We start from the raw sequence: 9,289 nt of genomic DNA, 5'->3' as shown, positions 1-9,289 counted from the left end.
GTAATGCTGTGGATGCAAGATCTGTGTTAAATTTTGCCACTGTCATTTTAATGATTTCATTTTTTAATTTATTTGGAGAGATTTAGCCACAATGGGTCTTTGAGATTGAGAAGCTGAGCTTCAAATGCAGCTCATTTCACCACACCTTATTAATTCCTTTATTTAATTTACCATTTCTTTCTCCTTTTTGCTAACACCTCCAAAACATACTTGAGCAAAGGGTGCATCTGTTTTCTACTGAGTGCTCATTCTTTCCAGGGGAGCTAGAGATGAAAAATATACATGAGAGAAACATTTAAACTGGGTTTATTTAAAGAAAAAGATCACTCCTCCTGTCCAGTTTCTAGCATTTTCTCCAGTTTCTTGGTGCACAGTAATAGAAAAGTGTGGGCAAAATGCTGCCATCGTGTGGCTTTGTATTTATGGTCTCATATTTTTTAATTTGTCTCAGTAAGTTTTACACATCTTTTCTCTCCTTCTCTCGCCCACCTCCATCTCATTTTTTTGAGCAGGAGCTCCCAGCGTGAGTGAGCATTGTTACGAGGTAGGTTAGCAATCTCATCATCTTCTTGAAAGATGTGACAGTCATTACATGCTAAATAATGAAGCAGATTGCCCTGTATCTAGCCACTGAAGAAACTATGAATATGTAGACATCAAAAACTAGACTGTGCAAACATGGGCAGTGCCCGAGCTTTCCTTCTAAGCCTAGGAGCTCTGACTAAAAAAAAAAAACAAAAAACAAAAAACAAAAAACCAAACCACAAAGAGTAAGGGATTGATTTGCTCACAGCTGTATGTCTGGTTGCCAAGAGGGAAAAGTGGCAAGTCACCACAGAAAAAGAATTACAAACAGGCGGCCAAGAAAATGCAAAGCGAAGAATTAGAAACATGTCTCTGGGAGAAGACAGAGAGGTAGAGCTTTTGTCTGAGTGCTAGCTGGAAAGCCTTTTGGATCATTTAGCAAAGCAGTGCCTTCCCACAGCTCAATCCCTGCCATTTTCTAAGAGCTGTAGGGCTGGGAAAACAGTGTGGGTTGGAGCTGCAAGTGTCTTGGTCTGGTCCCCTACTCCAAGTCAAGATCACCTATTCCTAAAGCAGTCCTCACAGAGGTTTTTTTTAACAGGGTTTTAAAAAACACGTGGAGATAGCTGTCTACCAAGCAGTCATTTTCCAACTCTGTGGTATCTAACTCTCCCTGACTTTTTGTAATTTCTAACCTAAACTTCCCTTGGTGTAATTTAAAACTATTGTCCTGTTCCCGAGAAATGTAGAATATTTATTCCCTTAGTTTCATTCTCACTTTTGTTTGATCACCTCTTCTCTTCCCAAACTACTCCAGCGTCTTCAGCCTTGTCTTGTAGGTCATGTTGTGTAAACTTTTTTACTCTCCTATTGTAGAATTATGGTCCCTTTACAGGCAGTGTGTTGTGTATAGTCAGGTTAAATAGACAGTTATGTTAATATGTGATATCCACATCAATATTTATGCCTAACATATCCGAAGGTGCAAATATTGCTATTCAATTTGCCCTCAGGCCAACATTTTCCCTTAGCCAACATTTTCTAGAGGGTATAGTTGATGGCAAATTTAGTATCGTTCACAACAGACACAGGAATGTATGATATAAAAGGCTGAGTACACACTCATGACTCAAAAGACCTTCTAATCTCCAGTGCAAGTCAATGTGCAGAAGAGATCATTTTCTGCTCATACTGGGAAAGCTGGAGGAACTGAAAAATATCAGTAACATATTGAATTTCCAGTCCAGTTATACAATAGCCAACCTATTATCTAGTTCAGAGAAATTTTGATATAGCTTAATCCTTTGGCTGTTTTTTAATTTTCATAAAAGCCCAACGTTTGTTTTTTTCATCTGACTCTCAGTGTAAGACTGCAGTGATTGTCAGTGGATTGACCCTGGGGAAACCCTGATTAGAAACATGAAAAGAAAGAAAAAATCCTGAGGTCCTCTTCTATATTTTCCTCAAAATCTTAAGTGTAATCAAGAATATAATGTGTTGCACTATCTTATCCATTCTGCAGGTATAGATGCATGAAAGTATTACTGTAAAGTAAGCTGTGGTGTGAGTTTTTCATCAGCTATTCCACATTACTGGGCTATGTTCAGTCTCTTCCCTCTTTGTCAAGTGTTAAGGTCTTCTCCCACTCAATAGGTGAGAACTAGGGTACCTTGTACTTATTGAAGCTGTGTGTGCATGTGTACTTACCAGGTGCTGCATGGATTTAATGCTGTGCTTTTGCCAGTAATTTATAACTCTGTATTGCGTTTGCATTCAGCACTTGATTCATCATCCTTTTGAGTAAATGGGTGTACCTTATTGGGTCCTGGCCTTGACCTTGAGTGCACTGCTATTACACATCTTTCTTCTGGTGATTCTCTCAAGCCAGCCTGGATGATAGCCAGGCAGTTTCAAAACTATATACAGGTTTTGCTTTAGAGCCTTAAATGTAATCTCTGATTAAACTTTTCAGTTTTCTATTTAGATTCTATCCTAATAAATTGATATGTATGAGACTGCTTTGGGAGGCTGTAGAATTTCTGTCACTGGAGGATTTTAAGGACAAGTTAGAGAAACATCTGTCAGGACTGGTTAGGTATAGTTGATGTAACCTGGAGGTAAAATAGGTGACCTTCTTAGTCCATTTTTCCTCTTTTTTCTTTGATTTTATAATTGGCCACTGAGAATACAGTTGGAAAGGCAGTGACTTTATTCTTCAGTATGAAATCTTCTTCCTAAACTAAACTCAAATGCCATTGTTCATTTGTTTTTTTTTCTGTATGGGTAATTTGGAGTGTCAGGTTATTTTGTTCCAGCAGTTTTCAACTAAAAACTTCACCTGGGATTTTTTTGGCACAGTCAACCTTTTCCAAGGTGTCATCCAGCCCTTATGTAATATGGGCAGAACCAGTTTCTACACATTATTCTTTTGCAAAACGCTGTAATAAAGGAGGGCATTTCCTCTGCTGCTACCTTACCTGGTCCCTGCTGGATCTCTTCTACATTACAGAAGTGGAAATAAAATTGGAAGAAAAAAGCAATTAAAGCAAACTGAACTCTCACTCGGCACAGGCTAAATACCAGAGCAGAAAGGACATGCAAATAACCTAAAGTAAAAATTACTGCTGCTTTCAATGCACCAAAGAGAGTTTATTTTTATGTATGGAAACTTGATTTGCTCTGTGCACACCAGCTTTAGGGTTATCTGAGATCAAAGTAACATGTAATTTAAGGAGACTTCAGTGTCTTTGCCTCAAACCTAGGTTTTTATAAAATATCTTATGGAACAAGGAAGAAGACTACCCCTTGGTAAGGATTTCAGGATTGGAAAATGTGCATTAAGTATCTGACTGGGATATTATGAAGGACCTTTTAAATTAAGAACAGGCTGTGCTTATTTTATTCATACCATGACAACATTCAGGAACACTCAGTGGGTTTCTTCCCAGATGAGACACAAATGCTCTGATTGGTCCAACCGATATCTTGAAAATAACTTGAACTACCATTTATAAAGTAGTTCTTACATAAGGACCAGGCATCTTGTACTACAAACAAATTAAGTTAATATGACTATAGCTGAGGATTTCAGGGAAAGTTTTGCTCTATGTGATGAGTCCCTACTTTATTTGTCTACAATTTTCCCTTTAACTGAGCACATTGAAACCACCAATTGCTTTCAGTTTCTTAAAGTCAGGCTTTCCTGCTATATTTATACTAGAAAAAAGGTCACTTTTTAAATGCAGAAAGCTGAGTCTTCCTGCTGAAAAGCTTTATATCAAGTTTCAAAACAAATCTCCTCTGCCTGCTGCCTGTTCCTTTTCCCTTGATGCTAGCCCAGTACCTTTCCCTGGCTTCCCTGATTGCCTGAAACTGCACAGTTCTCTCTGGGTCACTAGGGAAAGGTGGGATTTGGAGTGCTTTGTGTTTTGTTTTGTGGGTTTTTTTCCCCCTCCTCTCATGAGCTTGCAGGCATACCTGTTCCTGCAGCTCAGGCAGACTCAAGGTGGCCTCAGTTCTTCCCAGCACCAACACCCTTCCCACCAGCTTCTGCACTCCTGCCCAGCATGCAGCCCTCAGGAGCAGCTGGATAGGCAGCCTTGTGCCCCATAATACTAATAACCAATAAAACAGATGTGATATATTAGGTTGTTTTTATTTTTTTTTTTTCCAGGCAGTTTCACTTACATTCCCATTTATGTGGCTTCTCATATTGCAGAACAGAAGTGAGAAAGATGCTTCTCCTTGAAGGACATCCCAGGTTCTCCTTGAAAGTGAATCAATAATTATCTGCAGTATCTGCTTTGCGATTCAACACACTTCTAGTTTAAAGAGAAACATAAATTCAGATTGAAAAAGTATTTTTAAAGGGTCACTTACTTGTCATAGGAATTATCATTTCTTATGACATGATTACAATAAATTGTAGGAAATGTTTCATATAAAGGAGCACATCAAGTATCAAGTATGGAATTAGAAATCAGAAGACAATCTCAACACTGGAAGATTTTGTGTGTCCTATTCTTACCAGGTCATGTAATCATTCTTTCCAGTGTTATCCAAAGAAATACATTTAAGAATCTGCCAGAATTTCACACAAATTTATTGTACTTTATGTAATCTAATTCATGCCAATTAACAATGTAACTCCTGATGGCCTTGATAAACTTTTTTATTTAACAGAACTAAGAAGAGTCTCTTAACCAAGAAAAATAAGCATCTCCAGAGTCTCGCTAAAGTAAGTGCCTAAAATAGATAGGATGAGTCACTGCTTGGACATGTTTTTCTCCATTGATGAGGGAGGGAGCTTAAACCAATTGCATAGGTTTAGGCATCTTTAGACATTTCATGTTAGTTGAGAAGAATCTTATTCTAGGTGTTTCCATCAAGCAAAGATACAATTTCAGGTTTGATTTTTCTGGGTGGACTGTTATGTCATTCTTCACATAAGGATGTCTGAGCTGGAGGGCTGAAAGACCACACCAGAGGTGACATTTACAGTGTAAATAAAAAGCAAAAAACCAAACACACACACACAAAGCAAAATTATTGCTTTTTTAGTTGCAGAACCATGTTTTTCAGATAGAAAAAAAAAAAAACAGTGTGAAAGTGTACAGTGTGAAACAAAGGAGAGAAAGAACAGGCAGACATTCTAAATTTGTGCATTTCCTCTCCAGCTTGCCTTGATTCATATTATGTATGAGGCTTCCGTGAGTTGAAGGAGACATCAGAAAAAGCCAGACAAACAAATAAAACCACCTTTGAACAAAATATGAGAAAATGCCAGAGACAACAATATGGTGCCACAGGACACAGCAGGAGAGATGTGAAGCTTGTGGCTTTGAGTTTGGGGCAGGAAAAATTAGCAATTGCTAAAAAAATCCTGGGATTCTGGGGTCAGATCTTAATAACTTCTCTATTTTGGTTGCTAGGATTTTTTTATCAATCATAGGTCAAGCACTCAGAGTTCAGCCCAGTGTGCTTGCTATTGATCTTAGAAAAATCTGGCCCGTTAGCCAGAATCTTTGTGGAAGCATATTTTAATACATTTTCAACATTAGCATCCATGCCCCTGGCCGGGGAGGAAGATATGACAACCACCAGAGGCAAGGGTAGAACAAGGTCAGCATTTATAACTTCTGTAATGAATTCTGGACCTTGTACCCAGAAATCTTTAACCAAGGGGCAATCATAAATTAAGGGAGTTAAAACTTGACCATAACTTCTGTCTTGCAAAGAGGCTCTTTATAACTTGATTCATCTTTAGGGAACACAGAGACTGTTACATAACAGCAGACTAAGATGTTAAAAGAAAGTTTTCCCAAACCAATTTTCCTATAGTCCAGCAATCTGATAGATTTCATTCCGATCATCAGTCTAAAACTCCCCTTAAGAACTGATATAATTTATAGGCTGTTGAGCAGTTATGTGAATACGGAACTTTGACAAAACTGTATGAATCAAGTGTTGCATTTCCTTTTTACTCCGGGGGAAAACCAAACCAAAACCAAATCAAAAACTAACAACTAAACATTTTAGATGTATGCTTATTGAGACAGTACCAGAAGAATGTAAAAACTGAAGAGAGTTTCCGACCAAGGGAACACATTATTCCAGGATTTGAGGCAGAACATTCAGAAAGATCCAGAATTTGCCTTTCACAAAGTAATTAAATCTGGCAAGTGAGGGAATTTACTTCATCTGGTCTGATGTTTATAGGGATAGATAGTGGTTCTGCAGTTTGGACATGAGAGAGAATATAAAATGAGAAAGAAAAGAGACCTGGGGGAGAAAGTTGTGTACTGTTCAAACTCAGAATCGACAAAACCAGTACAAGTTGTTGTTTATGCTGTAGCATAAAGTGCACGATAAAATGATGCCCAGAAGCAATACAGTAAAATGGCTTATCTACCACAGTACTTGCTAAAACAGTCACAATATATTCAAATGGAGAACTAGGCTTTGGTCCTTGGGCACTGGCATAAATAATTTTCATGTCTTTGCATATAGGAGGTCAATATTTGCTAAATAAGAAACACCCCCATAGCTAAGAGAAGCTTAACCAAGAAAGAAAACCCTGCAAGGAATTTAATGCTTGTTTGTTTTCAGAAGCAATTATATGATTTGCAGATTGGGTACAAACCTGGGAGAGATTTGTTTGATGCTGATGCACTTTCTGGAGCCACTTACAAATACAAAGCAAGATAAAGCCAACGGTTTGCATATGTGGTAGGGAAGAGATCATATTTGCTCTCAGTGTTTCCTCTGGCTGCTGGGCAGGGCAGGCAGAGAGCAAGAGGTCCCCCGAATCGCAGCGCAGCCGTTCAGTCAAAGGCTGGGAGAGTTCCCAGCAAGATACAGAGCAGCTGCATAGCCAAGTGCCAGATGAGATGGAAAGGAGAAATCTCAAGGGGTCCAGAGGGAACTGTACTGATTTTTCTAACTACCAGTTACTCTGAAGGAAGGGAGCTGTCCCTGCAATAAATCCTTTAATTTTCATCTATTTAACCCTGATTTTTCCTGTTTAAGGACTTAGTTATTCTGGAGTGAGTTCTGAAAAATCCCTAGAATTTTTGATTCCAAAAATCTTGGGAGGTTTATGCTGTATTCTCTTAGGGAAAATGATGCAGGCAGCTCTGCCTGCAGAGAGTCCCATCACAGCATGCCAATCAGTTTAAAAAAGAAAAAACAAAACCTGCCTTTCCAATACTGAAGGGAAAGCAGATTGCCATTTCCCCCAAACCACTATTAAGAATAAGACACAGCAAAAAAATTATTAAGAGTATTTGGAGAGTGTAATCATAGCCTTTACTGTCTCTCTGAGGGACAGCTGCCAGGCCTAACTGGGATTTTGCTTAAACATATCTGTGTGGTGCTTTCTAAAATATAACAAAGAGATGTTTAATGAACTTACACAAAGATCATTTGGGGGCAGAAAATTATAAAAGATGGGGAAGATGGCTTATGCAGGTCTCAAATATGCTGGGATATTGAGAAATCTTCACAAAACCTAACCCAACTATAAAATCAGTGATGAGTTCACACACAAGACTGGATTAACTGGAATCAAATAAAGTATTTGTTCAAGACATTTCATATAATTTCCCTGATTTTATTGATGAGGTAGTACTCAACACCTTACTGTTGCTATTATACTTAGTTTCGTAAGGTAAGCCTTTAATTTTTATGTTTGATAACAAATCACATGCATGACTTTAAGCTGCTCATTATAAGACTGGACATAAATATATATTGCAAGTCCTAGCTATGTCAAGTGATCCAAGAACCTTGTGGAAAACAATAATGCAGCCTCTGACACTGCGTCAACATGTGGTCCTGTCTCCCGAATTTCTGTTCTCTTTTCTGTCGAAAATTGACAATAAGACTTGCTAGCACCACTGTTACCTAACAGGAGGTCCACTGAGGACTTGCTGATGTAAAAGAAAACTGACAAATCTTCCAATTTATTGCCTGGAGCTGGCGAAACTTCCTAAAAGAAGACACTGTTCATATTTCTGTAATGGGAAAGAATGTCACAGCCCCCTGTGATAGGGAAAGCAAAAGTCTTTCTTTCCACATAGAGACAAATGGAGAAAAGGGCAACACCTTCTCTCAATGCAATAACAGCAGAAGAACAGAGAGACGCCTGAGTTGTCTGTTTTGCCTGCCGAGGTTGAAGCCAGAAGCAGCTCCGGCAGCTTGAAATAGATGAGCCTCAGGGACTGCCACCACCAGAGATGGTGGCCCAACTGCTCCTGGGCAGCTGATGTGCTGACCACCTTGGAAAGCCCCTCTGCACTGTGGAACAGCACAGGCACTTAATAAGTACTCCCAGTTCTTGTACTCAAGAAGTTATCAATAGGTACCCAGTTTTAAATTCTGTACTTTGCTAGTTGTGTTTTAGTTCTGCTAATCTGTGGAAACCTGATAAAGAAAATGACATATTTGAGAAGTTCTGGTATGAGCTATTTGGCATTGAGGTCACGAACAGAACAGATTACAAAGTCCCCATTTTTTTAAGAACATCTTAAAGATATTATTATATTTTTGTATCAGATATATCTTATATCTTTCTCATAACCTCTTTAAGTAACACTGTGGAAATGTAGACTCCATCCAGAGCTGATGATGTAAATTCCTGATGAGTGCACTGAAATCCAACTTGTGTCAGCACAGCTGCACTTGTGAGATAATTAGGCAGGATGCAGTAGTCTGCAAACTGAACAGAGCCAGGGCAAGGGTTCAAGCTCTGGCCTTCAGTTATCCATTTTGCTTAATAGTCTTGGTGAGGTGAACAGGTCAGAGACTGTTCTCATTAGTCAGTACGGATGAGGCTGCTCTGTACAGGGATTCACAAGGTGTGCCAAGATGCTCAACCTTAGGCTGGCCACCTTCCCTGGTGAGTTTATCTGCCTTGTGTCTACTATGCCCATGACTGCGCAGCCATGAGATCCCTGTTAAAAAGCTGATATAGCATTCTGAAAAGGTCTGTAGCTCTCCAAAAGGATGTTGATGCTGGCTGCTGCCTGGTTCCAAAACTTCCCACCCAGGATCTTCCTTCTTCCCACAGATCCCCAGCAACTAATGAATTTAGTCTCATCCTGCACTCTTTTATCCACATGTATTGACACCATAAATCTCACTGTCTCATCAGATTTATGCTGTCATATTTGTTACAGTAATGAGTCAATGATGACCACTCTTAGATTGCATATATTAACTGCCAGATAAAACATTTGAGCAATTTTTTTTAACGAGACTCTTG

This window comes from Buteo buteo, chromosome Z, assembly GCF_964188355.1.
Source record: "Buteo buteo chromosome Z, bButBut1.hap1.1, whole genome shotgun sequence".
NCBI lineage: Eukaryota > Metazoa > Chordata > Aves > Accipitriformes > Accipitridae > Buteo > Buteo buteo.
This window is presented reverse-complemented; position numbering follows the sequence as displayed.